A 23,843-nucleotide genomic window follows, 5' to 3' on the forward strand; every position below is an offset into this window, starting at 1 on the left:
ATGGTGAACTGATTTCTTGAACCAGTGTAAATCATGTGCATTAGGTTGACCCACAAGGCAAAAAGGGAGGGAATTCCAAGATCCAGCAACACTGAAGGAACAGTGGTAGATTTCCAAGTCAGAATGATGAGCGGCTTGGAGGGCAACATGCAAGTGGTGGTGTTTCCATATATCTGCTGCCCTTATTCTTCTAGATAGAAGTGTTCATGTGTTTGGAGGGCACTGCGGAAGGATCTTTGTTGAGTTTCTGCAGTGTATCTTGTAGATAGTACACACAGAATGCTTACGACCATCGGTGGTGGAGGGAATGTATGCTTGTGAATGTGGTGCAAATCAAATGGACTGCTTTGTCTTTGATGGTGTCAAGCTTCTCGAGTGTTGTTGGAGCTGCATCATCCAGACAAGAGGGAAGTTTTCCATCACACTCCTGACTTGTGCCTTGTAGATGGTATGACTTTTCCGGACTTGTCCTACTGCCTATGTCCTTTTCCACCTATCTACTCCACCCTCTCCTCCCTGACCTATCATCTTCATCCCCTCCCCCACTCACCTATTGTACTCTATGCTACTTTCTCCCAACCCTTGCCTTCCTCTAGCTTATCTCTTCATGCTTCAGGCTCTCTGCCTTTATTCCTGATGAAGGGCTTTTGCCTGAAACGTTAATTTTGCTGCTCCTTGGATGCTGCCTGAACTGCTGTGCTCTTCCAGCACCACTGATCCAGAACCTTGCAGATGGTGGACAGGCTTTGGGGAGTCAGGAGATGCATTACTCGCTGCAGTGTTCCTAACCTCTGACCTGCTCTTGTAGCTATTGTGTTCATATCATAGTCATAGATTCATGGAAACAGACCCTTCCATCTAACTAATTCATGCCAACCAGTACAGGTATCCCTCACTTTTCAAAAGTTCCCTTTACGCCACTTCACTTTTAGAAAAGACCTACATTAGTACCTGTTTATGCTAACCAAAAGAAATCCAAAGAGGATTTTCACTTTTACGAAAAATGTAATTGCTTCTTTGTTTTATGCTATTTCGGTTTCTTTGGAACACTCTACTTTCAGATAGCGAGGGAAACTTGTAATCCTGAATTAATCTAGTCCCATTTGCCAGCACTTGGTCCATATCCCTCTCAACACTTCTTATTCATATACGCATCCAGATGCCTTTTAAATGTTGTAATTGTACCAGTCTCCACCACTTCCTCTGGCAGCTCATTCTATGCATGCCATTGTTATGACAAAGAGGTCAAATGCCTTGCTAATTAAAATTAAATATCCAGAAAAGCTTGGCCTGCCTCATATTTGTTAAAAATGTGTGAATGAAAGAAGATTCCTGATTTCCCTTGTATGAAGAAAATGTAACTATTTATTTACTTAACCCTAACAGGGAAAACTAACCAAAACCATTAACAAACCAAATACTCTTTCCCCTAACTAATGTTACAACACAGCGGTGAACAAAGAAAACCGTTTACACTTGTCAGTCAATTCCTAAGCATCTGTATCCCTCTGCTCCCCGCCTACTCGTGCATCTGTCCTGACGCATCTTAAATGAATCTACCGTGTCTGCCTCTACTACCTCTACAGGCAATGCATTCCAAATGCCCACCACCCTCTGTGTGAAGTACTTGCCGTGTGTATCCCCCTTAAACTTTCCACCTCTCACCTTGAAAGCATTACCTCTCATTATTGAATCCTTCACCCTGGGAAAAAGCTTGTCTCTATCCACCCTGTCTATACCCTTCATGATTTTGTAAACTTCAATCAGGCTCCCCCTCAATCTCCTTTTTTCTAATAAAAATAACCCTAACCTACTCAACCTCTCTTCATAGCTAGCACCTTCTATACCAGGCAACATCCTTGCAAACCTTCTCTGCTCCCTCTCCACATCATTTTGGTAATGCCGTGACCAGAACTGTACATAATATTCTAAATGTGGCCAAACCAATGTCTTGGACAAGTCTGCACTGGAACTGACAATGACTGCATCAAAACTAGCAACGATTCTGCAATGTTTACAATAAACAAACTATGTTACAAAGATAATAACCTCATCACTGACCTATTGTATTATAAAATGTATAAAAGTTTCTTGACATGCACTCTGGGTGGAGAGAAGACTTGCAGCTGACCACTGTGCTCTCTTTCCCTCCCTGGAGTTCCGGTATTTCCTTTTGGTAATATGGCGACCAGAACTGTACACAGTATTCTAAATGCAGCCGAACCAATGTCTTGTACAATTTTAACATGACTTGCCAGCTCTTATACTCAATACCCCGTCCAATATCCCATATGCCTTCTTGCCTATTCTATACAGCTGTGCAGTAACCTTCAGGATACAATGGACCTGCACTCCCAGATCGCTCAACTTTTCTCAAGGTTCTTCAATTCATTGTATAATTCGCTCTGGAATTAGACTTGTTTAAATGCATCACCTCACCTTTGTTTGGATTGAAAGCCATCTGCCATTTTTCCACCCAACTCTCCAGTCTATCTATTTCCTCCTGTATTCTCTGACAGTCCCTTATGCTTTCTGCCACAACCTTTCTGCTAATTAAACCAAACACCCAGAAAAGCTCACCTCGCCTCATTATCTGTTAAAATATGAGTGACAGAGAACTCCCAAATTCCACTATTTAAAGAAAATAATGTAAATTTATTCCTTAACTCTAAAAGTCAACATTAAACAACTACTTTTCACAAATCTCTTAACTGCTTATTATCTACCTTCAACTCTATAACGCTACACTAATCCAAACGGTGTCTGTCTTCTTCTAGCTGAAGATCTCTGGGTCGTCGTCTTTCTTTTACAGTGAATATATTTTTTACATGGAAGGTACCTTTGATAGAGAATGTTTTAGAATGGCAGTTACTCTCTCAATAGCAGTTACCCTGTCTGACTTCAAACTGCCTGCTTTTTTTACATGAGAAAGTGATGACTGCAGATGCTGGAGATCAGAGCTGAAAATGTGTTGCTGGAAAAGCGCAGCAGGTCAGGCAGCATCTAAGGAGCAGGAGAGTCGACGTTTCAGGCATGAGCCCTTCTTCAGGAATCTTGCAGGGATGTCTTCCTTGAAGAAGCTTTCTTCCTCCTTCTACAAGGATTTCAGTGAGTCCCTCTCTCACCCCAGGTCATCTCCTCTGCTTTTTTTATACCCCCAACATCGGATCATCTCATTGGTTTGACGTTGGAAAAAGCAATAAATTCAAACTCGATTGGGTTTTAGTATCCTGAAGCATAATTTAAACTGATTAGTTAAATTCGAATTAACAACCAACTCAGATATCTAACTCACAGCCAAATGTTACATATTTTCAATTTTCCAGTAAACACAGAGTGCTAGTTAGTCATATCACAGGTGCTTGTAAGCTCTCAGTGCAAAACAACATTCACTCTCTCTTAAAGTACCGTATATACCTTTAACTTTATAACACTAACCACTACCCCTTAGCTGAACACAATTCTAGTAATATGCTGTTCCAGTAATACAATTACTAAGCATTACATTAACATAATTTCTCCAAGTCCATATAGCCTCTTACATTGCCTTCCTTCCAGTTTTCCAATCCTGCTGTCTTCTCCCCGGTTTGTCTTCCTACTTTTTTCTGTTTTTACAGGAAAATGTACCTTTTGATAGATAGTGCCTTCTGAAATTTCTTTGAGAGCAAGATGTCTATTTCTTCAAATCTATGGCAGTTGCTCTGACCAATTTTGAAAATACCTTTATATTATACCCCCAAAATTGCTCCCTTTCAATGATCTGATGTTGTCAATACAATTGGTTCAAATTCAATTGGAATTTAAATTAATTGATTAAATTTGAATTGTTGTCAAAACAGCAACCAATCCTCGGGTAACAGCCAGTTGTTACATGCATTTATTTCGGAATAGCCCATCTCCTAGCTGTTCTGCATCTTAACAGCTGTGGCTATGCTTTACATTTCCTTTAAAATTCAGAAAACACCTTCTATCTTAAAGTGAGTCACCCCTCATCTCCAGTGAAAACAGCCCCAGCCTATTCAGCCTCTCCCACAACTCAAGTCCATTTCAGTATGGCCAATGGTAATCCCCAGGATGTTGATAATGGGGTATTCAGTAAGGGTAACATCATTGAATGACAAGGGGTGGTGGTTAGATTGTCTTATTGGTAATGCCCATTGCCCAGCCTTTGTGTAGTGCGAATGTTACTTGCCACTTGTCAGCCCTTGGAGCATGCTATGAGTTGGATATCCAAGATGGCTAACTGGTGGAGCTAGATATCTGAGCAGAGTTTATGAATGTTTTTAATGCAGAAGTGGACAGATCCTTGTTAAGCTAAAGGGTGATAGGAGAGAGCCTGGAATCTTGAATTTAGTTTACAATCAGATGACCTACAATCTCATTAATTAGTGCAGCAGACTCAAGAAGCTAGATGGCCTACTGTTGACTTGTATATCCACAATGTATGTGATGAGGCATTGAAAAGCATCAACACATAGGAAAGGAAAGCCCATTTCAAATTAAACAACAACAGAAATGCCAGAGAAACTCAGCAAGTCTGGCAGCATCTGTGGAAAGAGAAACAGAATTAATGTTTTGGATCTAGTGACCCTTCTTCAAGCCGGATGACCACTTCACCTTCCTACTGGTTTATATGGAAGTTGATTCCATTTGTCAACCTTTCATTCATATTCGTCATCTTTACTGAAACCAATTTATTATTACTAGGCCTAAAGGTTCCATTTATTCCTTCACACTGTGAGCTTTCTGAAGTAACAGATTTTCACAATTGTACTTCCCTTTATCAGAAAAAACTGTTTCCTTTTTCCACTTGTGAATGGCTTTCTTCTACTTTTAAGCTTAAATTGATGAAAATCATACAATTACAAAGATATTGATACAGTTAATGAATGAAAAGATGGAAATATTAGATGTCCAAAGAATATGTAAAATATGTACAATATTAAAATGCCATGAGCAATACAAAGATTAATCATGGAGATGAACAGAATTCAGGCTTTTATGTCTGAAAGATGAGACTACAAATGGGTAGAATTGACATGGCAAGAATCTAAAGCCCTGGTTAAATCATATCAGGAGCAATGTGAACAGTTGGGGCATGATAGGAATTACATATTCACACTGAAGGGAGTTCTGTGTATATTTACCACAGGAATTAGGATTATAACCTCAATTAAATCCATTAGCAGTCCTGTGATCACACTTGGTGGCATGATTGGGGTTGAGGCAAGCAGCATAAATCTCTGTGCTACTTACTCATCAAAATGATAATTGCATGGCAGTTGACTGGCAAGAGAATAAAAGGGGGGCTGATTGTGTTCATGGCTAGCATCATATATAGCCTCCACAGCTTCAATGCAGTCTGCCGTGCTCAACAATCCATCAATATTAAATAACCTGTGCTATCAGCAGAGGAAAGTACTAACTTTATCATTTATCATTTGGATTGCGTGTATGGGCTCAGTTAGAATTTTGTGAGGGAATAGAATTTGGAAATTTACCAAATTTGCTGATCATGCAAAAAACAACAATGATCTGAGCAGTATTCATCAGAGACGAAAGAAAGCAATCGACAAGATTACCTATGAACTATTGAAAAGGCAACCTGGACAAGGTGATGCGATTTCTTCCTTTACACAAGAACATCACATGTCATGGTATCATATAACTGTCTTAAAGGAACATTGCTTGTCTGGCCTGGAATGTACAGAATAACACAGTAAATAGGATGAGACAATCAAGAGGAATTGGAAGTCTTAATAACTGGAACAGAAGAGAAATAAAATTCCACAGAACTTATGGGTAGCCCCTACAGAAGTAAATGACATCAATATTGATGAGAGTTCTACAAGACCACAAGACCATAAGACCATAAGACATAGGAGTGGAAGTAAGGCCATTCGGCCCATCGAGTCCACTCCGCCATTCAATCATGGCTGATTGGCATTTCAACTCCACTTACCAGCGTTCTCCCTGTAGCCCTTAATTCCTCAAGACAACAAGAATCTATCAATCTCGGCCTTGAAGACATTTAGCGTCCCGGCCTCCACTGCACTCCGTGGCAATGAATTCCACAGGTCCACCACCCTCTGGCTGAAGAAATGTCTCAGCATTTCTGTTCTGAATTGACCCCCTCTAATTCTAAGGCTGTGTCCACGGGTCCTAGTCTCCTCACCTAACGGAAACAATTTCCTAGCATCCACCTTTTTCAAGCCATGTATTATCTTGTACATCTCTATTAAGTCTCCCCTCAATCTTTTAAACTCCAATGAATACAATCCCAGTATCCTCAGTCATTCCTCATATATTAGACCTGCCATTCCAGGGATCATCCGCGTGAATCTCCGCTGGACACATTCCAGTGCCAGTATGTCCTTCCTGAGGTGTGGGGACCAAAACTGGACACAGTACTTCAAATGGGGCCTAACCAGAGCTTTATAGAGTCTCAGTAGCACATCTCTGCTTTTATATTCCAACCCTCTTGAGATAAGAGACAACATTGCATTTGCTTTCTTAATCACGGACTCAACTTGCATGTTTACCTTTAGAGAATCCTCGACGAGCACTCCCAGATCCCTTTGTGCTTTGGCTTTACTAATTTTCTCACCATTTAGAAAGTAGTCCATGCTTTTATTCTTTTTGCCAAAGTGCAAGACCTCCCACTTGCTCACGTTAAATTCCATCAGCCATTTCCTGGACCACTCTCCCAACCTGTCTAGATCCTTCTGTAGCCTCCCCACTTCCTCAGTACTACCTGCCTGTCCACCTAACTTCGTATCATCGGCAAACTTCACTAGAATGCCCCCAGTCCCCTCATCCAAATCATGAATATATAATGCGAATAGCTGAGGCCCCAACACCAAACCCTGCGGGACACCGCTCATCACCGGTTGCCATCCCAAAAAAGAACCTTTTATTCCAACTCTCTGCCTTCTGTTAGACAGCCAATCCTCAATCCATCCCAGCAGCTCACCTCGAACACCATGGGCCCTCACCTTGCTCAGCAGCCTCCCGTGTGGCACCTTATCAAAGGCCTTTTGAAAGTCTAGATAGACCACATCCACTGGGTTTCCCTGGTCTAACCTACTTGTTACCTCTTCAAAGAATTCCAACAGGTTTGTCAGGCATGACCTCCCCTTACTAAATCCATGTTGACTTGTTCTAATCAGACTCTGCTCTTCCAAGAATTTAGAAACCTCATCCTTAATGATGGATTCTACCAACAACTGAGGTTAAACTGATTGGCCTATAATTTTCCATCTTTTGCCTTGATCCTTTCTTGAACAAGAGGGTTACAACAGCCATCTTCCAATCATCCGGGACCTTTCCTGACTCCAGTGACTCTTGAAAGATCTCAACCAATGCCTCTGCTATTTCCTCAGCCACCTCTCTCAGAACTCTAGGGTGTATCCCATCGGGGCCAGGAGATTTATCAATTTTAAGACTTTTTAACTTTTCTAGCACTATCTCTTTCGTAATGGCAACCATACTCAACTCAGCCCCGTGACTCCCTTTAATTTTTGGGATATTACTCATGTCTTCCACTGTAAAAACTGATGCAAAGTACTTGTTAAGTTCTCCTGCTATTTCCTTATCTCCCATCACTAGGCTTCCTGCATCAGTTTGAAGTGGCCCAATGTCTACTTTTGCCTGTCGTTTGTTTCTTATGTACTGAAAGAAACTTTTACTATCATTTCTAATATTACTGGCTAGCCTACCTTCATATTTGATCCTCTCATTTCTTATTACACTCTTTGTTATCCTCTGTTTGCTTTTGTATCCTTCCCAATCTTCCGATTTCCCACTGTTCTTAGCCACTTTATAGGATCTCTCTTTTTCTTTAATACATTTCCTGACTTCCTTTGTCAGCCATGGTTGTCTAATCCTTCCCCGGATAATCTTTCTTGTCTTGGGGATGAACCTCTGTATAGTGTCCTCAATTATACCTACAAACTCCTGCCATTTTTGCTCTACTGTCTTCCCGGTTAGCCTCTGCTTCCAGTCTATTTTTGTCAGTTCCTCTCTCATGCCCTCATAATTACTTTTATTCAACTGTAACACCATTACATCCGATTTTGCCTTCTCTCTTTCAAACTCCAGACTGAACTCTACCATATTATGATCGCTGCTTCCTAAGGGTTCCCTTACTTTAAGATCTTTTATAAAGTCTGGTTCATTGCAAAGCACTAGGTCCAGAATAGCCTGCTCTCTTGTGGGCTCCATGACAAGCTGTTCCAAAAAGCCATCCTGTAAGCATTCCATGAATTCCCTTTCTTTGGATCCACTAGCAACATTATTTACCCAGTCCACCTGCATATTGAAGTCTCCCATGATCAATGTGACCTTGCCTTTCTGACATGCCTTCTCTATTTCCCGGTACATGTTGCGTCCCTGGTCCTGACTACTGTTAGGAGGTCTATACACAACACCAATTATGGTTTTTTTGCCTTTGTGGTTCCTCAATTCCACCCACACAGACTCCACATCATCCGACGCTATGTCATTCAATACCATTGATTTAATTTTGTTCTTAACTAACAAGGCAACCCCACCCCCTCTGCCCACCTCTCTGTCTTTTCGATAAGTTGAAAAACCATTGAGGTTTAACTGCCAATCCTGACCCCCCTGTAACCAAGTCTCTGTGATGCCTACCACATCATAATCATTCACTATTATCTGTGCCATTAGTTCATCGACTTTGTTATGAATGCTACTAGCATTCAGGTAACGTGCCTTAATGCTAACTTCCTTATCATTAGAGATGTTGGAAGTCATATGATGTCCTAAGTTATCCTTGCTTTTTTCTGCATTCTCAGTCTGCCTCAATTTTAAATCCGCCTGGACACATGCTATCCTGCTGCTTGTCTTTCCATTTAACGCCATACTCCCTGTCGCTTTCACTTTCCCTTCCCCCCAACTCAGAAGTTTAAAGTCCTACTGACCACCCTATTTATCCTCTTCGCTAGAACATTGGTACCCGATCGGTTCAGGTGGAGACCGTCCCAAAGGTACAGATCCCCCCTGTTCCAAAACTGATGCCAATGCCCCATGAAGTGGAATCCCTCTTTCCCACACCAATCCCTTAGCCACGTGTTTACTTGCCTAATTTTCTTGTCCCTATGCCAATTGGCACGTGGCTCAGGCAGTAATCCGGAGATTATGACCCTTGAGGACCTGTGCTTCAATTTCCTGCCTAGTGCTTTGTAATGCCCAAACAGGTCCTCCACCCTAGTCTTGCCTATGTTGTTAGTACCAACATGGACCACAACAACTGGATCCTCCCCCTCCCGCTCCAATATCCTTTCAAGCTGGTCGGAGATGTCCCGCACCCTGGCACCGGGCAGGCAGCACACCATGCGAGACTCCCGATCCGGCTTGCAAAGGATACTATCTGTCCCCCTAATTATAGAATCCCCTATAACCACTACTTGTCTATTAGCTCCCCCCTCTTGAATGGCCTTCTGCACCATGGTGCCTTGGTCAGTTGGCTCATCCTGTCCAGAGCCCTTTTCCTCATCCGAAAAGGGAGCAAGAATCTCGTACCTGTTGGACAAGGTCAAGGGCTGAGGCTCCTCCACTCCTGAACTCAGGTTCCCCCTATCTGCCTCACTTATAGTCACACTCTGTTGTGCCTGATCACTAGCTGAATGTGATTTCTTGGGGGAAGAAGGAAATAAACCTTGGTTTATTTATAATCCTTGTAACTATAAACCATTAAATAATATGGTGTTTGTTTTGCTCAAGTCTTTTCCACACAATTAAGTTTGCTTTTATTGTTGTAAAATGTAAAATTGTATTATGTAGCTCTATTGCATAAAATGAGGTGTTATGATTTATCTTTCAATGTTAACTGTCCTAAATCAAATTGGTGAGGCTGTCAGTATGCCAGGTACTTTGCAGGGCTATCACAGCAACTCAACAATCTATCTTCCAATACATTATGCAGATTGCTGAGGTTTTACTTTGGAGGAATGACAGTGACAATGTGGAAAATGAACCTTATTCTTCTCACAGGATATCAGCAACCTATCTGCGAATTGCTTTGCTCTTTCCAGCCATCTCTCCAGCTCACACTACTTCTGAGATAGTGCAAGCTGAGACCAGGTTTACTTGGATCAGTATTGCTGAAATTTCTCGCAAGGCCAACTGCACTCTGTCCCCAGTAAAAGCTTTCTGCCAGCCATGGTGCAGCCACGGAGATGGCATGAAATGGGAGCACTGGGACAGGCAAAGACACATGTAAAACAAATGCCAAATGAATATACAGGTTGATGTTGATCTCCATGATGACATGATTTATAAGTCTGGCTCGGAATATTTACTTTCCAATGAAAGGAATTCCCCTGATATCCTCAGTGAATCATATTGAACAATGTCCAGTATCCAGGCAGCAGTCAGCTGTGTTAGTCAATTTTGTCACCCACATGTGGTTAATCACGTAAGTGATTAACAATGCAACAAACATTTGTTTATGTTACTCAAATTCGGAGATGTCTACAGATTACATTGAAGAGGCAGACAGCTGGATCCACAACACAATGCTGGTAGTGGTGGTTGCAACATGGTGAGTTGCTAGTGGTATAGAAATGATTTTTCAACAAAATCTAACATGCTGACAGTGTGGCGAACATCAAACTTGACAAGAAAATAGAGACAGAATTAAACAAAGATTAGGTCTTTGGAGTCAGGGCCACAGCCTGAATGAGATGGAATCCATCTTGTCCTTTCCCTGATCCACTGCTTAACTCAGAGTCTCCTCCTCCAACCCACTTAGTGATCCATTTGGCAGCTTAGTCGCTAACCTGCTCACCAACTATGCTCCTGATCTGCTCACCAATTCAGTCTCCCACCCATTCACCAACTCCCAGCTTCATCTTTCACCTGGCCAAGCTAGTATCCTGTCCCTCACAGACTCCCCTAATGTCTGTAAACTCTCCATCATATCAAATGCTCAGATCTCAGGCTGAGTGAAGGTAAGAATGTGTTCATACAGATCACCAATCAAAGCTGGTTTCTCCTCTGTACTTGGCTGCCTCTAGACTCAACAGTGAGAAAGAGAGAAACAACTTCTGATTGGGGGAGAATCTCCTTGCAAAATCATTCACATGTGTATTTGTCACACAGATCATGAACTGTGGGGGGACTCCTTGGTGGGCTGTATACTTACCCAAGAGCTACTGGTTGACAAGCCTGTAGAGCAACCTTTGATAATCTTTCACAGGGGGATGCCAATTTTATTGAATAAATTGATTTGTGCACTCAGACTATAGTGACACAATGATCAGCAAATCAGAATAGACAGAAATAAATTCATCAGGAGTAGATGCAAGAACAGGAATGCATCAGAATCCATCCACCAATGCTTGACATATTTCTGAAATCTGCTGATACTAATGACCTGGTGGTTTATTATGAAAACTTATCCTAAACATAAAAAAAATCATTGTTGGCCATATATTAGCCTACAATGGGTAATTAGTTATTCCAACTTCAGTCAAAGAGATCATAAAGAACCTACATTAAGGTTACTTGGGCACTGCCAAATGCAGAAGAAGGCCTCAGTTATCAAGGTGGATATTGAGAAATGATTTAAAATGTCAAATATGCACAACACACTGAGAAGAACCAAAAGTTATAGCCACATTACCTTACATCAATGACATATCAGAAATGATTCCCAGACTAGTCAGACCCCTAGGCATTATGATAGCCCACAAACCTACCAACACACTTTAAAGTGACTACTGAACTTAAAGGATCCATGAGATACTACCAGCAAAACTAACATCATTAACAAGGTACCATACAAGAATGTAAAAAACACTACATCAGGCAAACTAGCAGGAAGCCTGACACCAGAATACATGAACACCAATTGATCACCAAAAGACACGCCCACTATCACTAGTTTCCATACATACAGACAACGAAGGATACCACTTTGACTGGGACAACACACACATCCTAGATCAGGTGAAACAAAGACACACATGAGAAGTCTGAGAGGCATGGTATTCTAACCAGAACTCCATCAATAAACACATCAATTTAGATCAGACTTGTGCATTTTACGGCCCCTTGGTCATTCCTGTCCAGCCCACATGAGGTCAATCTTAAATTAGAACATAAATGAAAAAGTATTTATGCCATTCACGCAATACAACTGTGTTGCTTTTGTTTTGTAGAGGATGCTTTTTTTATTTACGTACGGACGCACATGCATGTGCGTGCATAAACAGCTAAAAGTGGTGCTTGCTTTTGAGCCCTCAAGATGTCACCTCATGCCAAGACAAGTTATGTCATATCCCACAAAATTGCCAGAAACAGTAAACCATTTTCTGATGGAGAGTTTATTAAGGAGTGCTTGTTGGACTCTGCAGAACTAAAATGCCCGGAGTAAAAGGAGGAATTTGAGAATGTGTCCCTCTCCCGACGCACTATAACGAGAAGGATTGGGGACATAGCGAGAAATCTGGAGCTTCAGCTGCAGTACAGAGCAGTCAACTTTGACTTTTTACCTTGGCTTTGGATGAGAGCTGCGACGTACACGACACAGCCCAGCTACTCATCTTCGTACGTGGGATAACTACGAACTTTAAAATCACGGAGGAGCTGGCAGCCATGCAGTCAATGAAAGGAACAACAACTGGTAATGATTTGTTCACGGAGGTAAATGCATGTTTGGACACAATGGGACTAAAATGGGACAAGCTGGCGGGTGTGACAACAGATGGTCGTCCAAATCTAACGGGAAAAAATGTTGGACTCTTAAAAAGAATGCAGGATAAAGTGCCAGAAATTGACCCTGAACAGAAATTGGTATTTTTGCATTGTATTATACATCAGGAAGTGTTGCGTAATCAGTGTTAAAAATTAACCATGTGGTTGATGTTGTACCTAAAATAGTTAACTTCATCAGGGCAAGAACTTTGAATCACAGGCAGTTTGTTGCACTTTTGGAGGAAAATGAGACTGAACATCGTGACATAGGCTACCACACAGCTGTCAGGTGGCTCAGCCTGGGCAGAATGCTGAAAAGTGTATGGGACCTGAGAGAACAGATTCAAGATTTCTGTGTGAAGAAAAGGAATGGCATTCCACAGCTTTCAGATGCAGACTGGATTGCAGACCTTGGTTTTGCTGTTGATGTCACTACACTTATGAATGAACTAAATGTGAAATTGCAGTGCAAGGGCCTTTTTGTGCATGAAATGTACAACTTGGTGAAGGCTTTTATGAGAAAGTTGCAGCTTCTCTCAAGCCAAATGGAGGACAACATTCTCACCCACTTGCCAACACTGAAGGAAGACGCACCTTCAGCTGATCACCTCCACAGGTACTCATCTATGTTAGAAGCACTGCATGGTGAATTTTCAAGGCGATTTCAAGACTTTAAAATGGTTAAGAATGAAATGCACATGATTTTTTTACCCATTTACATGCAATATGGAGAATGCACCTAGTGATGTTCAGCTCGAACTCATTGACCTGCAGTCTGACACACTTCTGGTAGAGTACTTCAGGTCAGTCTCACTGCTTGATTTTTACTCTTCCCTCAAAGAGGAGAACTTTCCATGCATGAGGAGGCATGTTCAGAAGATTCTAGTCCTCTTTGGATCTACCTATATATGTGAACAGACATTCTCAGTGATGAAGTTCAACAAATCCAAATCCTGATCCTCTACCCTCTTTGAGGTGTACAAGATGATTAGGGGTTTAGATAGGGTTGACCATGAGAACCTTTTACCACGTATGGAGTCAGATATTATGAGGGGACACAGCTTTAAATTAAGGTGTGGTAGGTATAGGACAGATGTTAGGGGTAGATTCTTTACTCAGCGAGTTGTGAGTTCATGGAATGCCCTGCCAGTAACAGTGGTGGACTCTCCCTCTTTATGGGCATTTATTCGGGCATTGGATAGGCATATGGAGGATAGTGGGCTAGTGTAGGTTAGGCGGGCTTGGATCGGCGCAACATCGAGGGCCGAAGGGCCTGTACTGCGCTGTATTTTTCTATGTTCTATCACTGATGATCACCTCTCAGCTGTCCTTCGCATACCCACCTCAGACATTCAACCAGATTTCAGTGCACTTATTCAAGCCCAAAACAGACTGGATTCTTCTCACTAAACAAATAAAATGAACTGAAATTTAATCCTGGAATTAAAAAGTTGAATGATGACCATGATTTGCCAATTGTTAGGAAAAACCCACCTGGCTCACTAACATCCTTTATGTAAGGATGCTGCCATCTCTACCTGGCCTACATGTAACTCCAGACTCACAACAATTTGGCTAACTCTTAACTGTGGACAATTACAGATGGGCAATAAATGCTGACCTAGCTATCACCATCTTTATAGAACATAGAACATAGAACATAGAAAAATACAGCGCAATACAGGCCCTTCGGCCCTCGATGTTGCGCCGATCCAAGCCCACCTAACCTACACTAGCCCACTTCCCTCCATATGCCTATCCAATGCCCGTTTAAATGCCCATAAAGAGGGAGAGTCCACCACTGTTACTGGCAGGGCATTCCATGAACTCACGACTCGCTGAGTAAAGAATCTACCCCTAACATCTGTCCTATACCTACCACCCCTTAATTTAAAGCTATGCCCCCTCGTAATATCTGTTTTGAATGCATTTAAAAAAAAACCCACAGTAACAAGCAGATCTCATTCCACACAGAATTAAATTCTGGTTGATCTATACTCAAGAAATGAGCCCTTATTATATTGCTATGGACCTTGAATCACAAATAAGTGTTTTGCAATGAAGCATGATTGGAGTTAGGAAACTGTTCATTTCAATGATAAATGCCGAAATTATAAAAGAAAGATTTAAGAAAGTAGAGGGCTGAACTTTACTAAATATTGACGGAGTGCATATTTTGAGGAGTTTCATGGAGGGTTGTTCTCTGTGAGATATAGCAAGTTGTATCAAGCAACTCAACTCATTATGGATCCACCAAGCTCCTGTAGTGCTGCATTTGTGCTATCATGCACTTGTCAGCGGCAGAACTATTTGCCACTGCCAGGACATCCTGGGATTCACATCTTCAATGCCGTATTGAAACACCAGCTGTGTGTTAAATGAATTGTTGCCAGCCCTTTCACAGTACATGTAAATAGAGAAATAGAAAATAAGGATAGGAGTAGATCATTCAGCCCTTCAAGCTGCTCCACCCTACAATATGATAATGGCAGATAATCCAACTATATCCTTTCATCCCTTTAGTCATAAGAAAGTTGGGATAAGTGTGTGTTTCTCTGGTTGGAGATCAGTGATGAGCAGAGTGTCGCAGGGGTCAGCGTTGGACATGCAATCTTTCTTGATATATATAAATGATTTGGAAGAGGAGGCAGAGTGTAACGCATCCGATGTTTGCTGATGACACTAAATTGAGTGGAAAGGCAAATTGTACAGAGGATATTGAAGGTCTGCAGAGAGATTTAGATGTGTTAAGTGAGTGAGCAAGGATCTGGCAGATGGAGTACAATGATTAGATTAGATTCACTACAGTATGGAAACAGGCCCTTCGACCCAACGAGTCCACACCGACCCTCTGAAGAGCAACCAGCCCAGATCCATTCCCCTAAATTCACCCCTGACTAATGCACCTAACACTATGGGCAATTTAGCAAGGCCAATTCACCCAACCTGCACATCTTGGACTGTGGGAGGAAACCGGAGCATCTGGAGGAAACCCATGCAGACATGGGGAGAATGTGCAAACTCCACACAGACAGTCGCTCGAGGCTGGAAATGAACCTGAAACCTTGGTGCTGTGAGGCAGCACTGAGCCACTGTGCCCACAACATTGGTAAATGTGAAGTTATTCACTTTGCAAGTCAAAATAGTAGGTCAGAGTATTATTCAAATGGTGAAAGATTGCAGCATGCTGTTGTGCAGAGGGACTTTGAAGTGCTTATACATGAATGGCTAAAAATTGATTTACAGGTGCAACAGGTAATCGGGAAGTCAAATGGAGTAATGGTTTTCATTGCTAGAGGGATTGTATCTAAGAACAGGGGGGTTCTGCTGCAATTGTACAAGGTGCTCGTGAGGCTGCACCTGGGCTATCGTGCGCAGCTCTGGTTTCCTTACTTGAGGAAGGATATACTGGCTTTGGAGGCAGTGCAGAGGAGGTTCACCATGTTGATTCTGGAGATGAGGGGGGCTACCCTATGAGGAGAGGTTGAGCCGCCTGGGACTGTACTCGCTAGAATTTAGAAGAATGAGAGGGATCTTACAGAAACATATAAAATTATGAAAGGGATAGATAAGATGGAGGCAAACAAGTTGTATCCACTGGTAAGTGAGACTAGGACAAGGGGATATGGTCTCAAGATTAGGGGACGTAGATTTAATACAGAAATGAGGAGAAACTGCTTTTTTCCAGAGAGTAGTGAATCTATGGAATTCTCTGGCCAAGAAAACAGCTTCATTAAATATATTCAAGACACAGTTGATGGTTTTTGCATGGTAGTGAAATGAATTTTCAATAAAATCCACTTAATCCCTTCCTGATGAAGGGCTTTTGCCCGAAACGTCGATTTCGCTGCACTCTGGATGCTGCCTGAACTGTTGTGCTCTTCCAGCACCACTAATCCAGAATCTGGTTTCCAGAATCTGCAGTCATTGTTTTTACCTCATTAAAGGTGAGGGTTTTATTATTGTCTGTGGTTTCTCAATTACCTGACATTTATAACATATCAGGCAAGAGTCAACGACATCCTTGTGCAGCCCAGGTTAGTAAAAATATTTTTAGACTTTTGCTTGAGATTTTTTTACCCCTAAATGACCTCCTACTGGTAGTTTATGCACTATCTGCAACACCACCTTTCTGTAACCCACTGGTAACACATCTTAGAGCCATAGATCCATAGAGATGTACAGCATAGAAACAGATCCTTCGGTCCAACCCAACCAGATATCCTAACCTAATCTAGACCCATTTGCCATATCGCTCCAAACCCTTCCTATTTATATGCATATCCAGATTACTTTTAACATTTTAACATACCAGTCTCCACCATTTCCTCTGACAGCTCATTCCATACATGCACTACCCTTTTTGTGAAAAAGCTGTCAGGTCCCTTTTAAATTTTTCTCCTCTCACCCTAAACCTATGCCCTTTAGTTCTAGACTCTCCCACCCCAGGGAAAATACCTTGTCTATTTACTCTATTCATGCAACTGATGATTTTATAAACCTCTATAAGGTCACTCCTCAGCCTCGGATGCTCCAGAGAAAGCAGATCCAGCCTATTCAACCTCTCCCTGTAGCTCAAATCCTCCAATCCTGGTAATACCCTTGTAAATCTTTTCTGAACCTTTTCAACTTTCACCACATCCTTCCCATAGGAGGGAGACTAGCATTGCACACAATATTCCAAAAATGGCCAAACCTCTATGTCCGTAGTATGACCTCCCAAATCCTATACTCAATGCTCTGTTCAATTGAGGAAAGCATACCAACTTGATGAACTTCTGCCCATTTCTCATCCATCTGAGTATGTGATGGCCTCCATTTCTTCATTAAGACGTAATTTTTTAAGGTAGTAGCATTCAGGGATACATTTGGATTCTTTCTCAGTGTCAATTGATACAATTGCTTTAAATTTTCATCTTTGTGCTGTAATTCAATTAATTTATCTGAGCTAAAGATTTCTACTTTGTCAGCCCTTGGCTCCTATTTTGAGTCAACTATTTGATCAAATAGAGTTTCTGCGAATTTCATTTCAACTTTCTTATCTACACCCTTTGATCTCTTCTGTTTCAACTGGTGACTGTGACCTCATTATGACACAGTCAGGAAATATCGTTCAGTTGCCTGCGTTTCCACTGGCTTTTCAACCACAGTAGCACTCTTATGTGTGAACCGGCTAAATAGTTAGCAAAGACAAATCGTATTCCTGGAGCTGAGAGTTTGTCCAGTAGTCCTACATTGCCTTCTTTAGTCTTCACTGGACACTCTAACCTCACTCTACGTAATTGACACTTTACGTCTCACTGTAAATTCTCATTACTAGCACATTTTCTGGGAATAGTCCTTCAGAGTACATTTCTCCTCATGACATCCTCTCAACAATTGAGAGGATCCTGTTCTCTCTTAATATTATAATCTCTTTACTTGAACAGGCCAGGAGCAGCAGGTAAACTTTACCTTCACAGGTAAATGGTTTAAGAAGATCTGGCACTTTCCCTGAACCAACCTTCGGCCAGGTTGTACATTCTGGTGCAGCTTTCTGGCCTCCACTATGTTTTCTGTTACCATTCCAACAGAATTCACTGGCTTATCTTGTTTTCCAACATCTGGTTTCCAGTGCTTTTTCTAACCCACCAACACTGCAATTTCATGCGGCCTACTTTATTGCAGTGAAAACACCACAGCTTTTAACTTCTCTCTCCCCTTCAAGACTTTCCTTTTTTCCTTGTTGTAAGTTATTCTTATGATCTTCACCAAGATCTACTTATCCTCTACCATGTGAGGATTTCTTTTTTCCCCAATTTCCATCCCTCACGGATTGAATTGATGTTGGAAGCCAAACTTTAATTTATGGACCAACTCATAATCATCAGCCACTTCAGCTGCTGATCTTACCATTTTAACTCCCTGCTCTTCCACATGAGTTCTCACTACCTTTAGAAGGGAATTTTTGAACTCTTGTCTAACTCACAACTTCTTAAGTTCAAATTCTCTCGCTTTCTTTCTTCCTTTCTTCTCTCTCCTTTTCTCTCTCTTCTCTCTCTCTTTCTTTCCTTTTGTTCTACTAAAACAATTTATTCTTTTTCTCTTCCCTGTGATAGGGCTTTCTTTTTCTTTTGTTTAGCTAAAAATCTTCCCTCCTTTTATGTTCTCTTGTTGCCTTACTTGCAATTTAAATTTTTCTAACTCCATTGCATTTCTCTGATACATGCAAGCACTTGACCAACTCCATTACAATGTTAGCTTTTCTTTTGTCCCTAGTTAAACCCAATTTTAACTGGTTTGCTAATTCTAAAAGTATATCTTTCCTCTGTTTTTGTAAACTTTCTTGGCAAATTTGGGAAGCATCTTCAAATTCTAGAACCTCTTGAGCAATGTTAAGATCCATTTCTAAAGATCCTATTGGCCTTTCCAGCACATTTAAACGTTCAGCTATTTCGATGAATATTTTTGGAAACACCAGAAATTTCAGTTCCACCCTGGTTGCTAACTCCAGCAACTTTGTCTTGCTCACTTTCTGTAAAACCCCAAAAGTCACTTCTTCCACACCCCAGAAAACTCTTAGTGACTGAAAGAACCATTGCTATCCCAACCAACTGAAATCAACACCCAGAACAAAAGACACTAACACTTACCACTTGCTGCCTACAAGTCCAGCAACACTAACCCCAAATTGAAACTATAGAACAAATCCCACAAACAGCCCCCAATCTGTCATGGACCAGGCCAGACTCCTTCTTAACATTTCAAGGAGGAAGCCTAGACTCTAACTCTTCCAGTTGTTTAAAGCGGGTATGCAGGTTAGAATAGAAACCACAACTCCTTTTCATTTACTGAACCAAAATTCCAACCACCCTGTTATTGAAGTGTCCACCCCAGAATTTCAGCCAATTCACATGAGAAGGTGTAATCCTTGTAAGGCTCGAGTAATCGAGCCATCTGGGGCCGTGTTATTCAGAATAAAGGTACAGCAACTTTCCCCTAACATAACACAAACTCCCCCTTTTTCTGCCAACATTATATATAAGGCCATCTTATTTTCCCAGGCCATCCTGCTTGTGGCATCTAACTGTTCAGCTATTCCTTTAACAGTGTTTCTGGTGTAATTTATAAATCTTTGTTGGTTGTAAAAGATGTAATTAATCCAATTGACATTTTTATTAATCGTAACCCACCAGAAGAGAGACTCAAACCCAGCTGCTATCTGGGTATGAGCCTTAAATTCATCAGGGAAGCCGTGTCAATTCCAAATAAATATCATCATCAAAGGAGGTAGCAAAGACTGACCGTGTCCTCCTCCTTTTCTTCATTTCACCTCATTCAAATGCTAGGGTGAATGGAATAGCCAAATGTACAACTGTACAACTGTACAAGGGCTTCGTCAGTCAGAGGGCATAGCAGGTCTTAGAATCTTTCCGCCACAGTGCCACCACAAATCCGCTCGGGGTATCTTTAAAGCTGAATAGTTTCCTCCCCACTCTGTCTCAGAAACCGATTCAATTTCCGAGCATGACTTTAAGTCTCCTAGAAATTGGGACTGGTCTGACCCCTGCCTTTGTACACAGGAGGTGTGATTCCCGAAAATGAAGGGGGAGTTTTTAATTCCTCCTTCTTCAGGGGAGGAAACAACAACAAAGACTGACAGCCTGGGTTGCCCCACGCCGTCTCATCCTGATACAGGTCTATCATGCATATTATATCAGCCCTGTCTCGCTTCCACCTGAGCGGAAAGGGGACCACGCGAGCCACCGTTCTACCTGAGGCACATGCACAGCAATTCCTTTTATTCAGACTTTTCACAGTGTATTTCACCCATTCAACCCAAGCATTTATATCTCTGTATTCAGTTTCTATTTCAATGGTCTGTTTTAAGTCCTTTACCTCTATAATTTTTTAGTACTTTAAGGTCATCGGGAGGGGGGTGAAAGGTTGTACCTTATTATCCAGTAGTTCTGTCCGTTTTCCCTGTCCTACGCTAATTCGAAAACAACAGCCCGAGAAATCATTCCCATTTATTTTCATTTCTATCCCAAATAGGGGGCCGGGTGAACTGTGATGAGACCATTATACCAAGTACCATCCCCGAGGCCATCCCCATAGGACTTAAGATGTATCTCTGAGCTGCGGTACTGTCTCTGATTATCTACATCCCCACAATTTACTAAGCTGCATGCATCAGGTCTATTACTTGTGGATTACCAGACCCAGGGACCGTGAATAACACAGATGAAAGTAAGGTTGGACAAAATCCCAATACTAAGAGGGCTAGTATCATAACCCTAAGCATCCCCAGTATTCTAAAAATCATGCTGAAGCACAAAAAAACTTAATATACAATCCTACAGAAATAATCCCGCAATCGCATCACCACTGTATAATTAGTTACTCAAAGTCTCTTTAGCCTGGATTTCACTGGTTCTTGCGTTGATTTGGCTCTCCAGACTTCTTCCTCAACTGGAGATTCCACTGTACCTTTGATCAGAGTGCAGTGAGTCCAGCCTTTCTCCACCATCCTTACCGCTGTTTCAGTGGTCAAGAGAGTCTGGTACAGCCCTTCCCAGTCTGGTTGCAATTTAATCTCGGCCCATGATTTTACTAAGACCCAATCTCCCAGTCTGAGCAGATGCACAGCGAATTCAAGGGGCGGAGTCTGTGCCAATAAACTGTGTTTCCTGAGGAAAAACAAAGAGGAGGACAAGCCCAGTATATGCTTCTATAAGAACAAATCTTTAGTTTCTGGGATTGACAGTGGCATAGGAGCTTCCCGAGTACCTGGGACAGTACGTATTAGGGAATAAACCACCGCTTCCTGTGGATTCAGGGTTGCTTCTTTAGTTACCTCGTCAGCCATTAATGTAGCTTTCCATTCTTTAATTAACAATAAATTAATGCAGTCATGTTTTAAATTAACCATGAATCAATATGACAATTTACTGAGAATGTGTGAAGGATCCTGCCAATTAATATTGATTCAGGCTAGCACAATCTATTTATTATAAATATTAATTATTAATTATATATTATATAAATATAAAAATCATTACCTGTAATTCAGGGTGGAAACGCAACAAGTGACTAAAACATTTTTAAAACTGTAATTGCGCAGTTCTGTTTGTTTACCAGTCACTTGTGACTTCTCATTCTGTTTCTGTAATTGTTTTGCTCGAGCACATTCATTTTTAAGAACCTCAACAGATTTCATAGCACCATTTGCAGTTAATTCAAACCCAATGTGGTGACAGTATTTTGTCAAGAGCGCAAAACTGATTCTTCATGCCTCTCATCAGAAAACTGTTGCCATAATTCAATTAACTCTTTTGTTCCCACTCCCTTGGGCTTAAAATTTAAGGATGACCTTACTGCCCCCATATCGACTAGGAAAACTACGTCCTCTTTATAAAGTCCCATCTTTAAATTTATCAAGGAATCCTTGTGGGTCCCCGGGGGCAGGAACTCCTGACACCCCTATTTTTCATCAAGGCTCATAAATGGTATTGCCTTTGCTTCCTTTTTCAGATCTGGACACTCTCTCTTAAAGTGACCTGTCTTTCCACAGTAATATCATCCCGCCCGTGGGGATTTCCACTTTGATCTTTGTTCCTATCCACCAGACCCCTTAACATCTCCTCCCCGACATTCCAATTTCTTTCTCCTTTTAGTTTTGCCTTTTTCTTTATTATCTCATCAACTGTGGCTATCATTATATTTGCCTTTTGTTTCTGCTTTTCGTCCTCTCTCCTTACAAATACTCTCTGAGCCTCCCTCAGCAATTCAACTAATGGTTTCTCACTCCATCCCTCTATTTTCTGTATTTTCTTCTGAATATCTGTCCAAGATTTAGTCACAAAGTATATTTTCGACAATCCTTCCCCTACTGGCCCCTCTAAATCCATCACAGAATATTTGCACATAGAGTCCTTCAGTCTTTGTAAAAACTCCAAGGGACTCTCTTCCTTTCCTTGACATACCTCAAATGCCTTTGTTAAATTCTATGACTTCGGGACGGCTTCTCCAATTGCCCTCATTAATACATTTTTCATAATTTTCATCTTTTCCCTATCTTCTTGTTTTTGATGATCCCAAAATTCTCTTATGGAAACTTATCCTCTGACTGACCTGCCCCTGCAGTTCCCATGGGGTGTTCTCTGTCCCAGACCCCAAATGCTGCTTTCCTTATCAACCCTCTTTCTTCTCCACTAAATAAAATATTTAGTGTGGACATCAATTCTGTCCAAGTATATACATGCGGACCCAGGAATTGATCGATCTGTTCAGTCAAATCTACGGGTCTTCTATAAGTATTTTCGTTTCATTTTTAAAGGACCTTACTTCCCCACTAGTTAAAGGGGCATTAACAAATCCAATTTCTCTTTTTCCGATCGGGACCTCTCTTAATGGAAGTATGTTTTGGACCAACATTTCTTCCACCTCCCCTTCACTTTCTTCTAATCTTTCCATTTGGCTTCTGGTGCGTTTTGCAATCGGGACCTGACTTTTATCTATTTTCTGTTCTGTTTCAGGCGTGGTGGGACCTTCATCCCCCTGCCCCAGTCCCACTGCCTGCCCCTGACTCGGGCTGCTGGATTCTTCCATATGGCAGGGGTAAATTTTCTAATACCTCCCTTGGGGATAGAGGTGGTGCACTAGGGATTTTCTTTTCATCTATTTTTACAGTGCACATCTGTATTTTAGATTCACCCTTCCAAAAAGATGCATCATCAGACTCCTCCTGACTGAAGGGTTCTTTTTCATTAACATATAAATTTAAATATTGACAAACCCAGTCTTCGCCCGACCCCCGTACTTTGGCCAGAAGACAGCAGGACAAAGAATAGATTCCTTAATCCATACAAAACAATAATACTTTATCATCTTGCAAGGTTTGTGAAGGTTTGTAGCTCAGGTTGAGGTTTAGGGTGTAGGTTTGCTCGCTGAGCTGTAGGTTTGATATCCAGACATTTCATTACCTGGCTAGGTAACATCATCAGTGGCGACCTCCAAGTGAAGTGAAGCTGTTGTCTCCTGCTTTCTATTTATATCTTTCTCCTGGATGGGGTTCCTGGGGTTTGTGGTGATGTCATTTCCTGTGCGTTTTCTGAGGGGTTGATAGATGGCATCTCGATCTA

General features: G+C 41.5%; 1 protein-coding gene across 1 annotated transcript in view; it reads right to left on the reverse strand.

The window, feature by feature from the left end:
* Window positions 1-21,262, reverse strand: part of LOC132827423 (glutathione hydrolase 1 proenzyme-like) — a 145,158-nt gene extending 123,896 nt beyond the window's left edge. Inside the window, exon 1 of the mRNA XM_060844099.1 lies at window positions 21,190-21,262. The gene's annotated coding sequence lies outside the window, so the exon portion shown is untranslated. The remainder of the gene's footprint in view (window positions 1-21,189) is intronic.
* Window positions 21,263-23,843: the final 2,581 nt, after the last annotated feature.

This window comes from Hemiscyllium ocellatum, chromosome 24, assembly GCF_020745735.1.
Source record: "Hemiscyllium ocellatum isolate sHemOce1 chromosome 24, sHemOce1.pat.X.cur, whole genome shotgun sequence".
NCBI classification, from domain to species: domain Eukaryota; kingdom Metazoa; phylum Chordata; class Chondrichthyes; order Orectolobiformes; family Hemiscylliidae; genus Hemiscyllium; species Hemiscyllium ocellatum.